Source organism: Anomalospiza imberbis, chromosome 13, assembly GCF_031753505.1.
Source record: "Anomalospiza imberbis isolate Cuckoo-Finch-1a 21T00152 chromosome 13, ASM3175350v1, whole genome shotgun sequence".
Classification (NCBI taxonomy): domain Eukaryota; kingdom Metazoa; phylum Chordata; class Aves; order Passeriformes; family Viduidae; genus Anomalospiza; species Anomalospiza imberbis.
The window spans coordinates 17750737-17771942 of NC_089693.1; the positions used below are offsets into that span (position 1 = coordinate 17750737).

The window sequence follows — 21206 nt, forward strand, 5'->3', positions numbered from 1 at the left end:
AAACTCCAAACTGCCCTGGAAGATGTTAAGAGTTATTCCAAGAGAAAGACAAAAGGGAACTAGGGAGAAAAACAGGACCCTCAGAACCAGGATCTGGGCAATCAGGTGGCAGTGACACTTTGTACAGATTAAAGGTTACATGATGCACATCCTAATGTTATTTGTAATATTGAGCTTTTCATTGAGCACTGCCCCACTACAGCAAGACCTCACAACTAGGACAGTTCCCTCCTGGCATCAACAAAATGCTCAAGAAGGGTAAAAAAACCATGAAGTCAAAGCCCACAACAGGTTTATGGAACTTCACATATTTGATGCTGGCAAGAGAATTCAGGGAAAACATTTCACTGGTCACCCTGTTCCTGCAGTCTCCCCCAAGTTTCCAGATCCAGGACCTTCAGTCCAAGTAGAGCCATCCTCATCTTCTACATCCACTCCAAGGCTGGGATTTGGAGGATTGTTTCAATTCTGAGGCCCTCAAATGAACAGCACTATTTTATGCTGTATTGTTTCTTGCTCCAATATTTCATTAAGTATATTATCCCCAGCCACGCGCACTTCAAAGCGCAGAAATTAATATATCCCAGTGAAACACATCTGGCAGAGATTCATGGTGCATTGCTTGGTAGCAGGACATACATTATATGCTGGGAAGTGTTCCAACTGCTTTCCTATGGCTTTACTACAGGCACAGATGCAACAGGGATGATGTCAGGGAAGTGCTGGGTTGCGCTTGCTTTGTGTAGCTCTGCAACTCCAGCATCAGCTTTTCATCAAGAAGGGGCAAACAACCCCCCCAATATACTTAAGCTCAGTATTTCCTCACCCAGACTTTACTTCAAAGCTGAGGCCAAGAGGACTGGCTACTTTCATTGATGTTATCAGAGCGTATCCAAGACTGCTGACTCACGTGAGAAGTGCAAACAGGACTTTAAGTTGCTTACATTGAGCAAACTGACCTTGCCTCCTTCCTCCTGGCACACTCAATAAATACACTATAAAGCACTAGGCCACTCCACCCCACCCATCCAAACATCTCTAGAGATGTTTATTCTGCATGGAATTGGTAACAACAAACACCTGTGCCTTCTGCATCCAAACAACTTGAATCCAGCAGGGTTCCAAGCCAAGCGTGAACTCCATGGAGATGCTGAAATCCTCAGCAACTCCGGAACATTGAAGAGCCAAGTCCTTCCCACAAAACCACTCAAAGACCAGAAGCTTCCAAGATCAGAAAGCAAAGGGGTGTTAATTCGAGCCTTGTAAATCCCAGGGGTGCCACAGGGTTTACTGGTAACAACCTCAAACATGGCTCGGAGTGTTGAGGGAGGTCAAAGCAATGTTAATGAAGTTAATTGGTTGTGGTCTCCCATGTCCTGCTGCACATGAGCCTGGCCCTGGCTCAGCATCCCTGTAGCCCTGGCTCACACACCTTGTGCATGCAGTCGGCTCTTCCAAAGCATTTTGGAGAAAACAGTGCAATGAAATATCCACCCTAAGGTAATTAGCATACGTCAGGGAGAAAGGTTCTCCTAACAACAGCCACTCCAGCAGGCTGTTGTATTAGCTGTTTTATTACTTGAAAAATTAATATTTTTGCATTTAGACATAAAAAATTAAATGGGATAATGAAAAGAATGTCACAAAGTTTGTATTGTGTCACCCATTAATACTTGCTCTATGCACTACTTTAATTGAAGGCCTTTCGAGTTACTACATGCTTACATTTACAGGTGAACATATAAAAATGATGCTACATTTCATTTATACATTTTTGCCTATTGCAAACTCCTGGGAACACTCTGGCCAAAAATTCATGGACTCTGCACACCTATGAAAGGAAACATTTATGGCATTTGAAGTCAACACAGAATCATGGAATGGTGTGAGCTGGAAGAGGTTTTAAAGCCCATCTCATTCCACCCCTGCCATGGGCAGAGACACTTTCCACTAGAACAGGATGCCCCAGGTCCCATCCAACCTGGCCTGGAACACTTCTGGGGTGGGACAGCCACAGCTGCTCTGGGCAACCTGTGCCAGGGCCTCCCCACCCTCACAGGAAAAAACTTCTGCCTAACATCCAATCTAAATATCTCCTTTTTAGTTTAAAACTGTTCCCCCCTTGTCCTGTCCCTCCATCCCTTGTCCCCAGTCCCTCTCCAGCTCTCCTGGAGCCCCTTTAGGCCCCGGCAGGGGCTCTGAGGTTTCCCTGGAGCCTTCTCCTCTCCAGGTGAGCACCCCCAGCTCTCCCAGCCTGGCTCCAGCCCTCTGACCATATACTTTCAGCCTAAAATTTTCTACATACTTTTCCATTTTCTATGTTTGAATGAAGATTCTTCTCAAATTAATCCTGAATGCTGACTTTGTGGTTTTTTATGTTGAAAATAAAACTATGTTGGTGTAGTAAAATTGAGCAATCTCCAAACATGGTTACAAATTAATTATATTACCTGCATTCACTGACATTTTACTTGGGTTCTCCTACATAATAAAATCAATTACTATTTCCAAGGGGAAGGCTCAAAGGATTCTGATAAAACTGACAATAATCATCTGATTATTAGCAGGTTGACAGAAAAAAGATTAAAACTTTGTTTGCCAATTAGGCTTTGTACAGAAACTAAACACGTAAATATTAGTTGATTTGTACATTGTATGTGATCTTTTGCTATATGATCACATTTTAATACACATTCAAAAAGACCAGCCTCAATACATTCATTTTCAGGGACAGCATTAGCAGCACGTGGCAAAAATCCAAAACCAACTGTCCACTGGAAGCATCCAAACCCGGCATAAATAATCTGTGACAGCTAAAGCCTGAAATCATGTGCAGAGTTTGCCAAATACCGAATGATTTGGAAAAAACAGGGATCAGTGTCAGCATTGAGGCTGCTAAAGGGGCAATTCTGGAAGCAAAGTTCACTGAGTTTATTATAACATCCCCTAACCTGGCAAGGGACTACAGAAACAGGGAAACTTTCTCCCCATTCCCAATGCTCAGGGTCTGGTTTGTTTCTTGTCCATCTACCAGCACCTCCCAACACACCGTGCAGGGCAGTAATTCCTGGCTGCCAATCTAAACACACTTCACTGCTTAATCTGAATCTGTGGGCACAAGATGTTTCTCCTGTAGCAGCCAACAGCCTCGTGCTGCTGGTACCCAAAATAATACCTTGGTGATATCAAAACTGACACCAGACTGACACATCTGTGCCAGCTACACACAGGAGGAATACCCAGGTGGAAGCTCAACATCTTGGTTATCACTGCAGCTTTTCACATGTCAGTTCCTTTCAGAATCTACATAACACTTAACCCTCTTATTTTATCATCTTCCTTTTCCATGGACACTGTGTTTTTCTCTTCCTACTGCTTGCCAATGGGAGAGAAACGTAATTATTGTCAGTTAATTACCTATGTGGGCCACTCTCAAAGAATCGCGTGTACAGGAGAGGTGGTACCCAAAACACAGATTTATGCAAATCATTTTCATCCAAAGGAATGAAAGTTCTATCACAGGAAAATTGAGATTTGGAAGCATTACAGAGATCTTGGAATGGTTTGTTTTGGAAGAGACCTTTAAAGGTCATCTAGTCCAACCCTCCTGCAATGAGCAGGGATGTCTTCAACTTGATTTGTAATCACAATTCAAATTTACTTCTTAAAGGATGATAAGCTTGGATGGGGAAAAATATACCCATTAGCACTCCAGGATTGTCCACATACAGAAGGAAGGTCTTTTGGCTGATTTTCAGAGCAGTTTATTTGGACTGAGGTACCTAAGCAAGATGCCAAAGCAGTGAGAAAACTTAAATTAGAACAGAAAATGAAAGCAGAAGTGAGGACACATTCTCAGAGGCTCTGCAGTAACACAGGACCCTGCTGGGTTCTGAGCCAAAACAAAACCCTGCAGGCACCAACAGCAAAGACACACAGACACTGGCAGCAACATCCCAATGACACAGCTGACTGTTTCAGGGGCTTCTTTCCTCTCCCCTTAAAATTCTCCATTTGGTCACAATTCCTTTGAAAGAAAGAAATTATTCTCCTTTGCTAAACCTGCTTTGTATTGCTCAGAGTTCAAGGCAAATGTGAGTGAACATAAAAATATGGTGTCCTTTCACTTTCTGCAAACCCAAGAGATTTTGAGTTAAACCTCCTCGATGTCCTCAGTCCACGTGAGATTTGTAAACTGGGGTTTGGCTGTTATTATCAAGAGCCATAATGAAAGGAGTGTTAACCCTTGGACAGTGTCAACCATCCTGCCTCGAGCAGAAGGGAATTTTTCTGGAAGTAAAGATACCTGTACAGCCAGAGATGCCTACTCAGCCTCCGAGGGGGATTCCCAGAACACAAAAGAAGCAGTGACACAGCTCACCTAGGTAAATTGTGCCCAAAGACCTACAGTTACACACACTGGAACTAAAATAGGTTCTCTAAGTTGTTTCTGAGATCTGTAGCTTCTTCCATGACCTGAAAAATTGGAGACAAGTCATATCACACTGGTTTGCCCTGAGTAACTCTGTCACCTCCTTGTCTGTTCACTTCTGTAGTGGAGGATAACACTTGAAGTTCAGTTTGGCACCTGGGAGCTCCTTGCTGAGCACCAAAGGTGTTTCCTCCTCTCTTTCAGAGATGGGCTTGGTTCCCCCATACTTTAATCAGACACAGATATTAAGAAGTCCATGAATACAAAAAGCACCTCAGTGCACAATAATCCCTTCCAGAGCCTGCAATCACCTTGTCTTGAGGTTTAGGCATTTCCCTATGGTATGACAACAACTCAGTGGTTCCTCTTCTAGAAACTGGAGGTGGTGAGGATGTTGCTATCCATCACATTCTTGCTGATGCATCTCCTGTGGAAATCTCTCCGTTTCTACCAGACCGTTCAGCTGAGACAAAATGGGAAGAAAAAAATGCCAAAATCCTAACAAACAAACAAACCAACCACAAAAACAAACAACCTTCAAAAACCCCAAACAAAAACAAACAAACAAAAAAATAAAACTAAAAAAAAATTACAAGAAAAGCTCTTGTGAAATTAGTTACTCCTAACATGTTACAACCGTTTCTGATGAAGGAGGAGCTGAATTAGGATGTGAATAAGAGCACAATCACTTATTCTTTCCCTTGAGGTCAAAGCACTTTCTGTGTAGGGAACGAGTCAGCATCCTAGGAATTAACCTGGGCTAAGCAGTGAATGAACCTCATGCCTGCATGACTCCTGCCTCACCAGCTGGACATACTACCAAAGGCACAGATTCATCATCTGTGGTGCCAAAGAAATGAAAATTAAATAAAGAAACTACAAAAAGGCTTGGTGAGGTCTTGACTGGGATAGCTGCATGGGAGAAGTGACTTCTGTCTTCACTTCTGCCACAGCATCTCTGCTTGATGCTGGGAAACCCAAGTAAGTGGTGCAAAGAAAATCCTGCCCTGGACTGTTCCTCTTTCTTGAGCTTCAGATTTGAGTCACTGAATCATGACTTATGGAAGCACTTCTCTTCTCCCAAAACATCCCCCTGCATAGAGAATAGGATCCTCCAGTTGCTCCCTTGGCTTTTTTTGCTAGAAACCAACAAAATTGTAATATAAAAAATAGAATTTAAAGAAACAAAAGGAATCGTTGGATCCTCTCTCAGGCTGCAATGGTAGCACCATTTAAGTTTAAGTTAATTTGCTGCTCCCATATTCCCTATATGGCTAATGAGAACTGTCAGTGAATGGCAAGGATTAACCAAAAGGCAGAGACTAAGGAAGAGCCTGGTGCACCCTGAGTGTTCTGAGTCCTGAAGGGAAACAAATCCTTGCTACATTTTGTTTTGCTGCTTCTAATGACTAATGAAGTCATCAGTGGCCAGAGGTAGGACAACCCTGTTCCAAACACCAAGAAAAATCTGTCTTTTATAACTGATAGAATTACATTTACAGCCCCTTCAGGTTTTCCTGGATTAACTCCAGGCTCCAACAAATTTTCAGACAGAGCATCCCTCACCAACACAGCAATTCTGTTCACATGAACAGCCAAAATATCAGATTTTCAACTTGACTGGTTGGATTTGCTCTTCACAGGTGGACACAGAGCAGTTCAGCCTGTGGAAATCCGACTGGAAACAAAGTGATAGAGTTAATATCCCAAAAACACAGATCACTGTCAAATCCCACACTGCTGCAGGCACAGAGCAGAGCCAGTGAGCACAGAGACGGCTGCAGAAACTGTAAATGGACTCAGGATCTCCCTTTTAGCTATACATTCATGTGCCCAGCTATTTATATTTTAGTTTGCAGCTAAAATTTCACATATAGAGCCTGAAAGCCAGCAGCCCTTACAATAAAAACATTTTTGAAGCTGATAAAAATGACGGATATGAAGTGTAAGCAACATTGCCAAAGGCTAAAGGAATTCACACTGAGGAGCATCTCCCAGCCCCAAAATAGCTGCAGAAAATACCTTTTGAGAGCTCAGGAAGTACACCTGTGTTAAGGACAAGGTGCTTCTTTTTCCTAGAGGAGCTCAAGAACTTCAGAGAACAAAACCTGGGGAAATCAAGGGATCCTTCTCCTCTTAATGCACTGCTGAAGGTGGTGGGAGCAGGCTGAAGACTGCCGTGCTGAAAAGGAAATTTGCTGAAGGATGTGGAGGCACTCCAGGACCACTTCCAGCTCCAACAAGCACCACACTTGAGATAACAGCTGAGAAAAAGGCAGAAGGATTTACAGAAGCACCAAGAATTGCACAAACACATTGTGCTGGCACCTAAATGCACCAAATAGCTGCATTAGGAAGTATCCAAAGATAACAGAAATAAAGGGCAGCTCATTAAAAAAAAATTATTTTTATATGTTATCACCTAGAAGTTATTTCTCACCTTTATGATGAAATGGCAGAGTATTTTGAAAATTGCCATACAAATATATGTTGATCTAGATCAACTGTATGTATCAATATACTGATAAATATCAGTATATAGATCCATGCCAAAGGATTTTGTTGGGTTAAAGAATTATGTCCTCCCATAGATCCTCAGCATGGATCCTTCCTCAACATTCTCTGTCCTTGGGAAACTCAACCCACTTCCAGCACAAGCCAAGACAAACACAGACACCTCTCAGCCTTGCTTATTGTGGAGTACACAGACACAGGAAAATAAACATTAAATCACTATGGAAGTGACGATACCTACGCTGTATTTCCCTAAAAATATAAACTTAAGGACAATTTACATAATTGAATGTCACTATGTTATTTCTGAATACTTGGTCAAAAAATTATAATGTCAGATGTTTTTCCTGTAGTCTTAGGAGCTTTGAAGTTATTATGAAGAAGATAATTCAGTTTAGGAGTAAAGTAAAATTTAAGTGCAATAGCACCAGGAGAAGATGTAATAATGTGGTTACTGATGTTCCCCCCTTTCCTCATTTTATGGAGGATTATGGACCATGACCAATAGTGAGGAAGGGATGGTTTTAAAGCCTTCTCACAGAAAACTTTTTGCCAAACAGTCCATTTCAAATAAAATTTTCCAGTGTTCCCTACACAATTTTATTGCATTTCACAAGAATTATTACCTGTGACCTACCAACACAAATGCAGAAGAGCTTTCTCTTCTGCCAAGAAAATTCCAACTTTCCTCCTGATAGGACATTTACTGTTCAAGATCAAAATGAACCATACGAATTAACTCTGGCTGGGCAGCAGACAAATCCCATGTTTTCCCATTTTAGGTAGAACATACCTGTTAATGAATGAGAGTTTAAAAGGCCAATTCTCCAGTTTTTCAGCTCGGTCTCCTACTTCTTAAGTGACACTAGAGTCCAGCTTTTCTCAAGCATCTGAACAGGAATAAAGTTATTTTTGGGAGTCCATGATCTTACAGAATCATGTGCCCCTGCAGCTGCTGGTTTCTTCTGCTACAAGTCTGAATTTCCCCAACAAAATAACCAAAGCTTCCACTCCAGCCCATCCTCATTCTTTTAAATCCTCCTTAAACAAAGGCAATCCTCAACTAACTTCACCCTTCAGCTGCCTCTCGTCCTTGCACCTCCTTCCCGTTTTCCATGGGCGATGAAATCATTTCCCCACAGAGAATCATCTTCTCTGCATTCAATGAAGGTCAGCCCTCAGCAGCAGGAGCTGCAGTGCCGTCAGGAAATCAAGAGACTGCTCCTGGCTGGATTTAGTTTCACATTAAGTAAGAGGTGATGCCATTTGTTATCTGTCTCCTCTCCATGTTCAGTGTCTCAAACAGCTTAGTGATATTTAATAATCTAAAGACTTTATCAGAATAATATAAATAACTTAAAAAGAATTGATATATTTTAGGGATTTGATGTCTGTAGCCAGACCATACAGACCACTCCTTTAAACCAAGCAGCTCAAAATCCTCCAAAATTAGTGTTTCTTTTCAATGTAGAGCAACTGAAAATTCTGTAGCACCAACATGAAAGCCTCCTGGTCCATGCAGGAGCAAGATTCTATTATCCAGAGACTGATTTGAGGCTCGTAGTAACCTACAAGATTCTCTGCCCAGCCCATGCGGCACAAGGAATAGATCTTAGAACACTAAGAATTATGCTGTTGAAGATCAAAGGGAAAAGAATATTAAAACCGTACTGCCAGATCTGGCTTAGTTACCTTACAAAGGGAAAAAAACCAAAAAAACTCCAAAACCAAAACAAACACCAAACAGGATGAGTCATACTTTAAACAAGACTTTCAGCAACTAGTTCACAGAAAAAATTGTCTTTTTCCTCTAAAGGCCATATTTATAAAAAATATTCATCCCACAGATGATGATAATTTACAAGCAAGAGCAGGAATAGGATGCTGGATTTAAAGGAACCACAAACCAATATATTCTATCTGAAAATTAAACTGTCAGGCAAATGCCACAACACAAGAGTGGCTTTTAAACTTGAGAAAGAGTGTTCTGAAAGCATCAGGACTTGAAACCAAAAACAAAAGCCACCTCACAATGCAAGAAGTACTGAAAAAAAAATCTCTTGAATTAGACCTGAGAGCTCCACTAAAAATAGTTCTTGGCAGCTACCTGAAACACAGGCTTTGTAGCTCTTTAAAAACATTGATATCAGACAGAGAAGCAAAAAAAAAAGCAGGAATTAATCAAGTATTTAATTGAAATACTTCCCCTGTCCCAAGTCCTTCTCCTGGAGCCCCTTCAGGCACTAGAAGGGGCTCGGAGGTGTCCCTGGAGCCTTCTCTTGTCCAGGTGAGCACCCCCAGCTCTCCCAGGCTGCCTCCAGAGCAGTTCCACATCCTCCTTCTGCTGTTGGAGGCAGCTCTGCAAGTGGGGTCTCAGCTGAGCATAACTTGAAGCCCTGGACAAGCAAAATTCAGCTCCTCCTTAAGGTCCTCACCTTATTGGTTTTCCTGAAGGATCAGATACACTGTCTGGAGGCTGTAGAAATTCAGAGATGTTTGATGACCAGCATCAGGGAACCAACACACCCATTAGGAACATCATAATTCACCTTTTTAAAATGAAATAAGCAGTCAATTATCAAGGATCTACATCAGATGCTCTGTCCCAGCATTTTGCTGTAATAAACGTGCATTTTATGGTGCCTCTGGGTTATTTAAAGCTGTTTCTGGGGGTTCCCACACATTGTGCTATAGGATTAGGAGGAAAGCACCCCTGATTACCAAATCTCATTAACAGGTACACCCCTACAACCACCCAACACAAAGAAGAACAGACAGAACCTACAAACAAGGATTTAGATGACACTGGGAAACAAAGACATACACAAACTTTGCATTTCATTTGAATCTTCCCTGCTTGGGGCCAAGAGCTGGAGCAACATCACAGCTGGGATCAGGACTTCATCCTGCACTTGGGTAGGAGCTTCCACCTCTCCCAGCCACAAGCTATAGCTCGACACTAACTTGGGGAGCAGACAAATGTGGCTGTAGAGAAAATAAAATTCAAAAGCACATTCTGGAAAATAAAATTATTCTATAAATCACTGCATATATCCAATAAGGTTGCAATTAAGTCAATTGAGATAACAGTCTGTATCTCATTATATTCTCTGGGAAAAAAACCCCATCTCATCTGGAAGCTGAAGATCTGGTTTCTTGAGAGACCAAGCAGCAAAAATCAAAATATTCACCGGACTGGCAGTGGAATGATTTCAATGCTTCAGCGAGCACAAGTTAAACCTGAGCATATTCAAACTAGCACAATGGATTTGCTTTTTATCAGTACTTTTATGCATCCTCCCTTGTCTTTAGGACTATTTTTCCATCCAGACTATGATGTGGGGGGTGAGCTTCCCAATTTTTTTCCTTTGTCAAGGATGATTTTTCATTAGGATAGAGCAATGCTATGAAAAGAAATTCTGATCTGGTCCGTCTTCAAAAAGGGAAGATTAAAACAAAGGGAAAACAAACGGCCCCAGAGCACAGAGAGAGGTCAGGCATCCTCAGATGGCTGAAGAAATTGGATGACAGATTGCAGCAGCCCAGTATTAAACATCTCCAAGATAATTCCCCATCCCAAGCAGAACCATCACGGGGAGAAAGAGAGGCTCCTCTAAGCCAGGTCTGCCAGACTGATTCTCTGACATCTGTTCCTGCATTTTCCGCCGGCCGCTCCCAAAGCGGCTCCGGTGACGGATTTTCCCTAATTGCAGGCGGTGGATAATCACCCTTTATCCTGAAACAGGGTGCCCAGTGCAATGTGAAAACATCTCCTTTCCAACTCCTGTGCTCATTTCCTACAAAACCTGTTCTAAATCAAAAGCTTCCCGTGGGATACCTTGGCTTTGAACATGTCTGAGGTGACTCCATAATTATTGAAGCTTTGGTTGCTGGGTTATTCCCAGAGAAAGTCATCAGGCCCTCTCATCTTTTACTTTCCACCACGTGCCAACCTGTCCATCCCAATTTTTGTCCTCCACGTTCAAGTGAAAGCAGAGGCACCTCCTTCCCACAGAACAGAGAGCTCCCTATCTTAGTGCAGAAAGCCATTGATTACACTTGACACATGAGGTGAGATACAAACATCCCTCCAAAAACTGCAGCACACTTGGGTTTAAGCCTCTTCCTTAATAAAAAATATTAAGCACATTTTCAATTCTTTCTGTGCCATCAGTACATAAAAAGACAAATCTGCAGTGAGCAAAGTCACAGTGAAGAATTGGTTATAAACATAATAGTTACATTTCTTGAAGCTCTTTAAGAATTATTATGAGCAGCCAAATAGCTTCCACAAGCTACTGTGGAATTATTAATTCCTAAACCTAATGTTATTAATTCCTAAACCTGGCATCCCCACCCTTGGGAGGGGACAGGACACAGCCAAGGTCAGTCGTGCGTTATCTGGAGAAACCGAAACGCGATGCTGATCCTGGTGGAACAGGCTCAGGTGACAACTGGCTTCATTTCCACCGTTTATTTATATGAAGGACAACTGAGATGGGAATGACAGGCCCTCCAGATATCCAGATCTCAGTGGTTTTCCACAAGCACACATTCACATAGAAAATACATGGATTTCTCCAATACATTTAGGAGAATCCAACACTGATCACAAAAGAGACCCCATACTTTCTGCCACACTAAAGTACAATGTTATAGCACAAACCTTGCCCTGAAGTTCACAAGTAGCTTCCAAAATCCTGCCTAAAACTACTACACCATTTACTTTTCTCAAGCTACTAAATCTTTAATTCATATTCACCACACTGCAAATATTCCAGGTGAAGTATTTCCAGTCCTGTGCATGTGTCTTATCTTTTTCATACTCAAAGGATTTATTTCAAAACATTCATCTCCCCATCCACCAACACACCTCGAAGTTCCCCGGGAATCATTTTATGTAAAGCAGAAGTTTGGGGAGGGGGCCAGTAAATCCTTTTAACCGAACGCTTTCAGATTACGATGAATTATTCCACTGGCACAAAGCCAGCACAACTCTCCACAGCAGAAAAAGAGGTCGGGCAAATCCAATAACGAGTATTTAAAAAGACAAGTCAACAAAATTAGTTCAATTTTCTCGCTGGAGGCAAAGCAAGGTCATTATGGAAGAGGGAGGGGTGGGGGGCGAAAAGGAGATTCAGCAATAAAATAATTTTAAAAAAACCCAGAATATTCATCCTATTGGGTTTTGGAATTACTTCCACTCCATTTCACTGGCAGAATTAGAAACATTAGGACAGCAGGCTGCCACAACAGGCAGGTGCCTGGGGCCATGACACCCAACAATCCATCCCCTGTGCTGCCCTGCAGCCAGCAGCCATCAGTGTCTGGAGCAGATGCCACCTCTCAGCTCTCATCAGCCACGGGAAGACACAGTGTGGGTCCGACATGTCTAGGAGCCCCAGGATTAGCTGCTAGCATGAGCACAGTGGGAAGAATGTGCAGGTGTGTCACCCCTGTACATTTCAAAATATACTAAGGCAAAGTTCAAAATGCCCTAAAAAGGAGTTTATGCCATAGGGATCTCAGCAGAAAGGTTTGGAGGACTTGCTTTGGTTTGTCAGATGAATGCCAGATTACTGCTCATTGTTCAGATGGGACCAAAACAGACCTGATTTCTTTACCATCCCTGATATTTTCACAGTGTCTGTATTAATTTGGGGTTTTTTTGAGACATAAAATGATATGAAACATTCTTTCTGTTCACAATAGGCTCAGCCTTATGTACCACCCTATAAAATTCTGTCCCCAGTATACAAAGTCCACCCATATGGTGAGCACAGGAATCACAGACCACAATTCAGACCAGAAACCTGAGATTTAGCTGACTTTTCAGGACAGAAAACTTGTGTTCTACCCTATGTTATCTTTGATCCTCAGTCAAAAGTCCCTTTCTGCAGAAAAACAGCCTAGGATTGTTATCCTTGTCTATACCCTGGCTGCAGGCAGAAAGCAAACCAAAGTTTCCCAGACATTTAAGTACGTAAATGTGTTTGTGCTGTCAGTGTCTGGGGTCTGACAGACACAGAGCAACCCATTCCTTCTACTCCTGCTTGTCCTTGCTGACTTTACACCTGAGCCTCAGGGATTTTCCACTTTCCTTGAGCCTTTCCAATGAAATCTATGGCAAAACTCATCAGCAATTTGACTTTAACATCCTTAATCCCTGACCTTTAAAGGATGATCAGGTTTGAAGGGTAATTTTTTAATGAACGAGGGCTTTTGGTTGTTGCCCTTTTTAAAATTTGTTTCTCTGAAATAGAGGTTTGGGGATTTCTAAAATTTTATTTATTTTAATGAAGAGTGAATGACAAGACCAAGTTCCTCGTCCTAACATTCCACAATCTGCTGGTTTGGGATTCTCCCCATCAAAAGTCACCCCAGGCTCTCCTGCTGCCATGAGGAAAGTACATTCTGCATCTCCATCTTCCAAACTGCTACCACTGAAGGGATTTGCTGATTTATCACCTAACCATTGACATCCCCCCTTGCAAGTCTCCCTTTTCACCTTTATCCCTGTATCACTAAGATCCCAGCCACAGTCCTGAAATCAACTGTGTAGAGGTTTCAGCCTCAATAGCCTAAAACACAGCAATAGATTTGATGGAATAAAGGTGCTCCCAGTGATTAAAGAATCCCAGAATTGCTTGGGTTGAAAAGGACCTTCAAGATTATCATGTTCCAACCCCATCATGGGCAGGGACACCATCCATTACACACCAACCCTTTTTAATTGTTCAGTCTCTTTTATAATGCCAATTATCAGCAGACATTTTCAAAACATTTCTTCTCTACTATAGTAATGAATTCATAATTTATATTAAAGAACATAATTTCTACAAAAGCAGTAAAAACAAGTTCTATGTGGGAAATAAGTGTTCTTGCTGCATTGTTTTGTCAAGCTAAAAAAAAAAGCAAACTGGCATTCTGGTTTGCATTCAATCTGGCTTCATTCATCACTAAAAAAAAAATCAAATTTTAGTTAAAAAAACCCCAAACCCTATGGAAGTGTGTGCAAGGAAGAGATTTCCTAGCCTAAATTACCAAATAATCAAACTGAGTATATTTTTTCCTCCAAACTTCAGTCACATCTGTAGTCCAAGGACAACCTGTTCACCTCTAACACAAATAAATTGAAACAAGCTATGCTCAAAGACAGTGCTAAAAGATTTGTTTAAAGAATGAAGGTTTCAGCTTTTTTAGTACCATCCAGATGCTGCTAAATTTGTCAACTTCAGTGCACTGCTCCAGTAATTTGGGTAAATCAGTGAAGACTTGGCAGCCATTTGCAATTGCAGTTGAGTTTGTTCTTCACGGTTTGTTAGATAGGAAAAATCCCAGAAGAGATTGGGCTTTCTCCGAGTACATAGTTCACTTTTATAATTTACATTAACACTTAGCTAGGGGGATTTGAGCAGAAAAGATCCTCAGTCCCTTAAATTCACCACAATATTTACATTCCTACCTTCCCCAATAATTAATGTTATGGAAATGATGGTTGCTCTTTAAGGAAAACATCCCACTAGCAGGATGGGGTGTTAAGTCAGTCTAATAAACATTCCAGAGTGAGTACATGATTTCCTTGTCCTCATGCTCGTCCTTCCTGACTCCTCTAAAAGACAACAGGAGATGGAACCTTCAGAAAGTCATCAAGACTTCAACAAGACACATGTGCCTCCCCCTGTACCTGAAAAGCAGAGCACATCTTGGCACGACAAAGGAAAGTAAATTATATTCACATAATTATCCCTCCAGAACGCCTTGAAGAACATATGGTATGGAAATGAAACTGCCTGAAATGGATTAACTCGGCTGTGTGATGAGATCCACAGAAGGGAGCGTGAAAAAAGCATTTCAAAATGTATTCAGTGTAGGATCCCACAACTAGGCACATTCATCATCCGGATAAGGTAATGACACCAGGAAATGAGCTAAGTAAATCCAAGATTGAAGTTTCATTTTCTGAAGTGCATCTGTTTGGCTCATATTCCCCCAAACCTCATCGTTCTGCCATGCCGGGTCTCATCTCAGAAGCAAAAGATGCAAGAACATAAATCAAAACAGCTCCTCCAACGAGCAGCTGTGGTGTGGCAAACATGCTTTTAATTTGATTTTATAAAAAAATTAACTGCATCCCAGCAGGTCCTTGCCACAGCCCTCCGTGACATCTCCTTTCAGGTTGTCCTTTACTGCTGGTTCTGGGGTTTTTTTGGGTGGTGTCGCTAGGGGAAGCTAAACCAGCTATTTTTTTCAGAAGAAAATGAGAAGCACTGGACCGAGCCAAAAAAAGTAAAAGGGACAGCATGTTCCTGCAGAGGAGGTCACATCCTCCAACACTCCTTCTGGTCACTGCTTTCTGTGTTTGGGAATGAGGAAACCCAAAACTGAGGTGGGCTTATCATGGAGACAACCAGCCAACTCAAAACATTTCTAGGGATGGCAATTATTTTTTATACTTCATGTGCCAACAGCATGAGCAGCTGGCCAAAACTCTAGTTGAACGTGTCCGTGGTGGGATTCTGACTTTGGATCAAGCTGGTAGAAAAGGGGTTAACATGTCCAAATGAGTCAAGTAGATGCCCATCACACCAACCACCAGAAATCCTGTCAGGCTGAGACACCTACAAAGCATTCGACGTCAAGATTTAGGAAATTTCCAAAGCAGAGCATTCGTGTTCTCCATGCCTAAGGACTGTGCTCACCAGTTCACGTTTAAGGTGAAAAACCCAGGCAGAGGATTACTGGACCAAGGCCAACCAGATGTTAAGAAGTTTTAGTCCCATGAATTCTGCTGGCAAACATTCACAGGAACAAGAATGAGAGGAAAAACCAAGCAAGACCCAGACACACAGAAGCTTTCAAAATTAACACATGGATACTTTATGATATGTTCAAATTGAATTTTGAATTGTCTCCACCAAAATTACACAAGTTGATGACTACATTGTATGTCCCACTTGACTACAAATGCTGGTCAGGACTGATTTTGTCCAACTACAGCCTCCTACCCCGCCCTCTCCTCTCTCTCAACATCCCTTTATGTCTCTGAGGTTTCCCTCCACTCCACACCACAACCAGCGCAAACGGAAGCACCATTATAAACCAACACAAAGAATGATTCAATCAGATGAGCATCGAAGACACCAAACCATTAGGGCATTGAAAATACAAATCAGGAGAAATACAAAGCAGAGAAGGTCTGTTACTGAGTTTATATAGAAATAGGATGAAGTGAGAATAGATACTTCATCTCCAGTAATATGATGAAGAACTTCAAATGGTTTTTCTCAGATTCATCCTCAACAAAGCCATGTCATGGGCTAGCTTTGCAAGAAGTTAACAAAGGGGAGCTCTCCAAGGGGTGTCCTGGTTTTATTTTGCAAAGAATTCCCCCATAACACAATGCTTCAATAGGAATTTTGTAAAAGCACAGGAAGAAACCTCCTTCATCTATTAACTCTACTACCATCTCTATTCTAGTGCTCCCTGCCATCAGCTGCAAGACCACTTCTGGAAGCAATTTTCCCTCCACTTTTTTCACCCAAAAAGCAAAAAAAATCCACATCACAATGACCAACACACTGGAAAGTCACAAAGACACGTCAGAAAAATCCAACTTAAGATAATTTTTATTCTCCCTCTTTCCAACACCAGCCACCTTCCGACACCAACCCTGTATGTTACTGAAGCTTTGAGGCAGCTTAACTCACTCATTCCGTTCCAAGGTAGAAAGTGCTGAACCTCCAGGATCCCCTCCAGGACTGCAGGATGGACGAGAGCTTTTATTAGCAAGTGCAACAATCTGCTCCTGACCCTTGCCATCCTCCTCCTCCTCCTCGCCAGGTCGCCAGATCGTGTAGGCACCGAGGGAACAGGCTGCACTTATTTCAGCACAGCACTAGAAGCCCTGGCCTGATGTGGGATCTGCCCACAGACACTGGATTCTTTACACATTTTCTGCATGCACGCCATAAGCAGCACCAGAAATACCGGCCACGCGGGAAAACAGGAAAATATTTTATTCCTGGGCTAGGGAAGAAGTCATCGAGCTAAATGCAGCTTTGTTTAGGGGCAGGAGTGCCCAGTCTCTGCAACAGGGACAATTCAGGAATGCTGATAAGTCTGTTTTCCATGCATAAATAACCTATGTTCAAGCCCAACCACTTTATCTCAGGGAAGGATAAAGCCCTCGGTGGCAAGGCCCCAATATTTGTCTACTCATTTATCAAGCAGGAGCCTTATTACAAAGGCTAATTCAAGTGGAGATTAGATTGCCCGTATGAAGGAATGGACAATAACATCAGATATTCTTCAAACACCAGTAAATAAGATTAATGAAGTGCCGCTGCCATGGGCTTTCACCTCAACAATGCCTCAAAAAAACCTCATCCTGGTAGCGCCAAACAAATCTTTCTAAGGGTTTCATCATATTTCAGTGCGCAGACATCACCTCGATTCAGTTGGCCAGCAGCAACTACAAATAGCCTGCAGGAAGCCACCGATTTCCTGAAAAGAGGGTTAACTGAGAATCATAGGAAATGGAGAAAATTAAAGCTAGGTCTAACATCTTGAGTAGGCTGAGAAGGGGAAAAAATACAGCAGCAGCAGCACTGAGCATATTCAGACACTTGAATCCATGTAAAATTAAGTAAGACTCTTAAAAATCACAGACCTAGCAAAGAATTCCCTCCTTCAGCACATCGTACCCAGGGCACCCGTACTGCTTTCTCTAGGCAGTTTTCACCTACAACCACCTACAGGCAACCATCTAAACTCTTAATTAGAAATAAACCAAGCTCAGTGTTGAGATCCACCGAGTGCATCACAAGTTGCAATACTTTGCATTTAAGTGCTCTCAGCTAAAGGGCTAACTCAAAAACTGAACGGCAAAACAGAACTCAGCAATCAGTGAAGCTTCACGTGCTCAACAGTTGTGCTGACTCATCAGACACAGGCAAAAAATCAACTCAGGGCTCTGCAGGAAACAATCTGAAATAAAAATGTCAATTTGATGACTTTACCAAAAAAAGTAAGGAGCTTGGTTTTTTAAAGCATCCTAAATTGTGACAAAATGTTGCACAACTAAGAGGAGGGAAAGCACAGACTGACAGACAGCAGGTGAAAAAAATAGAAAAACTGCTGAAATGTAAGTATTGTAGCAGCCCTCCAAAACCCCAGGGATTGCAGGAGATAGACGCAGGACAAGGAGATGATATGAAAACCATAACCCCATCCATGTGCTGCAGACGCTGTCACACACATGGAATAATCACAAGGACAGGAACGTGTATGTGATACGGAAGCAAAAGAGGAATCAGAACAATCTGGTATTTAGAATGTCACTGTATAAATTAAAAATTGAGAGGGGTAAATCCTTCCAAAAAAAAAAAAAAAAAAAGAGTTAAAGCTCCCTTTCCAGGCACTTATCCCAGCCAGCAGAGCAGCTTCCTTCTGATCTGAGAAAGACAATCTTGACCTGCCAGGACATGGCAGCAAAAGTCATTGCTTTATATGATTTTGTTGCTCTTCTTTTGCACCCCAATAGATCCCCACTGCATTAACTTTGCATTTTTATTCTGTACTCTGAGGCGCTTCCGCACATAGAACTCTAGATCACTATCAAGAGGTTGACTCCTCTGCCAGCTCAGGATGCTGATCTCCAGTTCCAACCTATTCAGGAATGAAAAAAAAAAAGGAAAACCACCACTTTTCATGATATTCCAAGTGTCTACTGCAAGATATTTGAAAGAAACATCCCTTTCATATTCTCTGCAGCTTTTCTCTCCCCTACATGACACCTACAAATGAGGAATATCCCACAGCCAAGGCTGTGGGTGTTCCAAGACTTACATCTCCTTGGTAGACCCTACAGATCCACCTCAAACTTCATAAGAGACCTGGGACTGTAATATGGGCACATAGATGATACAATAAAAAGGTAGAAAAAGCCTAAAAAAACTATTTAACACTGCAAATCATTTATAAAATAACATTAGAAACTCTACAAAACATTTGGAAATGTTCAAGCCCTTCAATTGGAAAAAAATCTCTAAAAATAAGAGTAGAACTCATGAGGGTGTTCTCACATCAAACCACCAGTAACATCCTCCATGCTCTCCTAGGTCTTGGTAGCACAATGCTCTCCTAGGTCCTGGTAAATTTGGTGGAGCTGCTCAGGTTTTGCTCCAAATGAAAAAAAAAAAAAAAGTTAGTCTTTCAAAGATTTAGAGCTAAGTTGGTTGAACTAAAAACAAGGGAGAAGCATATATATAGTCAGCTTTACCAGCAGAATGAAGGAGAGGAGGGCAGGGGTCTCTGCTGCACCATAGTCGTGAGCAAAGAATACCTCTACCTATGCCCTCAGGAGAAATAAAAATAAAAATTTCCTTCCTTGCTGAAGAATTTCCTAACTGCCACACTAAACCCCTGCATATCAGCTCTACCCGAGAAACCAGAAGTGAACAAACTGTTCTGCTGGTTGTGTCATTGACCTCAAAGGGCCTTTCCCAGCCCATCCCCAGTTGGGCAGGACCCTCTGGACAGGCAGGTGCCTTGCTCAAAGCAGCAAGAAGAAACCCTTCTAACCCTCAGCATGAATTCATCAAATTTATCACCAATTCCCTTGAGATTTGGGAGCATCTCACCACCTTCTGTACATCGAGAGATCCCAGGACCAGAAAAACAGCCCTTGCTCCAGGAAGATCCTGGTTCAGCTCCAGTCTGGAAGCATGGGCTGCTCCTTTGATGCCCTGCCAGTAGCGGCCTCCAGTGAGGAAGCCCAGGATGAGTCACACCACGGGCAGAAGGAACTTGCCAATCTGGATTGAAACACTCAGATGAAGCTATGGGGTTTTTCTCCCTGCTCTGCCATCTCCCTTTGTGCACAGCGATTCCCAGTAATTGCATGCTGCCAGGAAGGCAATCCGGCAAAGGGGAAGCAAATATACCCAGCAGACATGGGGAGGGTCTGCCAACCATGGCTTTACCCTAAAAACTGAGGAAAGAGGGTGTTAAAGGACTGAGAGGATCATTTGGGAAGAGCACCATAAAAGCTTTTCTGATTTTTCACTGACTTGCACGAATTCCAGTTGGCACTGGGGTTTACTGCTTTCCACACCTGCACAGCTCTGAGCCCAGAGCTTGTACTGTGTCTGCACCATATCTTCAAATACTGTGTCCTCTAATCTGAGTTAGTTTATACATAAATCCAGGGAAAAAAAACTTTTAAACCCATAAGACAGCTCCAAGAAAAAAAAACAAAAAACAAAAAACATTGAGCCCTAGTGGCCTCTCCAACAAGGGATAAAACACATACAAAACTGATCCACGTGACATGCACAAAGATGTAGGTAGTCTTTTAATGAAAATATAACACTGAGCATTAAATACTTAAAATTAATTCCTTTTTCCCCACAAAATCCATTTTAATCAACAACGGGGCAAGCTATTTCTTTGCTTCATTTGCTATCATGACCTACTGCAAGCCAAAAGCATATTAAAGAATAAAAGCAGTAGCAACATCTCCTCTATCTTTTCAGCTCAATTTGGCAATTCTGGCAATAAAACTCCTAGTTCAACATGCTCTTTACTTAAAATTGAAATTGCAGGACATCTGCTGTATCTGCTGAGCTCGCTGTGCACCAGAGCATTTCAAGTCTTACTCTGTGCCTCTTTAACGATGGGGTTTGGTTTTTTTTATCTCTCCAGCCCAACCTCTAATTTAAAGGAAACTGTGCTGGATGCTCTAATTGACCCCGTTCTCTTCCTTCCCCAGTTTGTCTCTATAATTAGCCCTTCTCAGAGAAGGGAATCAGCAACAAGACCTTTCCGAGCCCCACCCTGCAGACCACAGCGACTGCCTCATATTGTTTTTGCCCAAAAATCAACAGCTTCAGGGCAACAAAAGGTTTAAGAATTGAAAAAAAAAAAAAAAAAAAAAGGCAAGATCAAATGTGTGTTGATAATTTTTCCACACATTATGGTGAGTAAAGCAGGTAACCCAAAATTTCACCTGCAATGCTAATCTCTCAGCCGTACTTTGTAACATGAGCAAAATACTTGTTTTCCTCAAATTAACACACAGTTGCATAGCTGCCCACCCCGAATTCACACACCCAAGACTTCCCCTGTGGATCTCTGAACATGCCAAACACAGAGAATTCCGATCTCCACTAAGGCACCAGAAGGCCCCACACCTTTTTTCTTGAGGAATTAAAAGGCATGTTGAGAATGAGGAACGGAAATGCATTAAAAAAATACT

The 21206-nt window shown here is 42.0% G+C and overlaps 1 protein-coding gene across 10 annotated transcripts in view; it reads right to left on the reverse strand.

Moving 5' to 3' along the window:
• The window catches only part of MYO9A (myosin IXA), a 171426-nt gene that overhangs the window by 140693 nt on the left and 9527 nt on the right, over nt 1-21206 (reverse strand). The window lies entirely within an intron of this gene.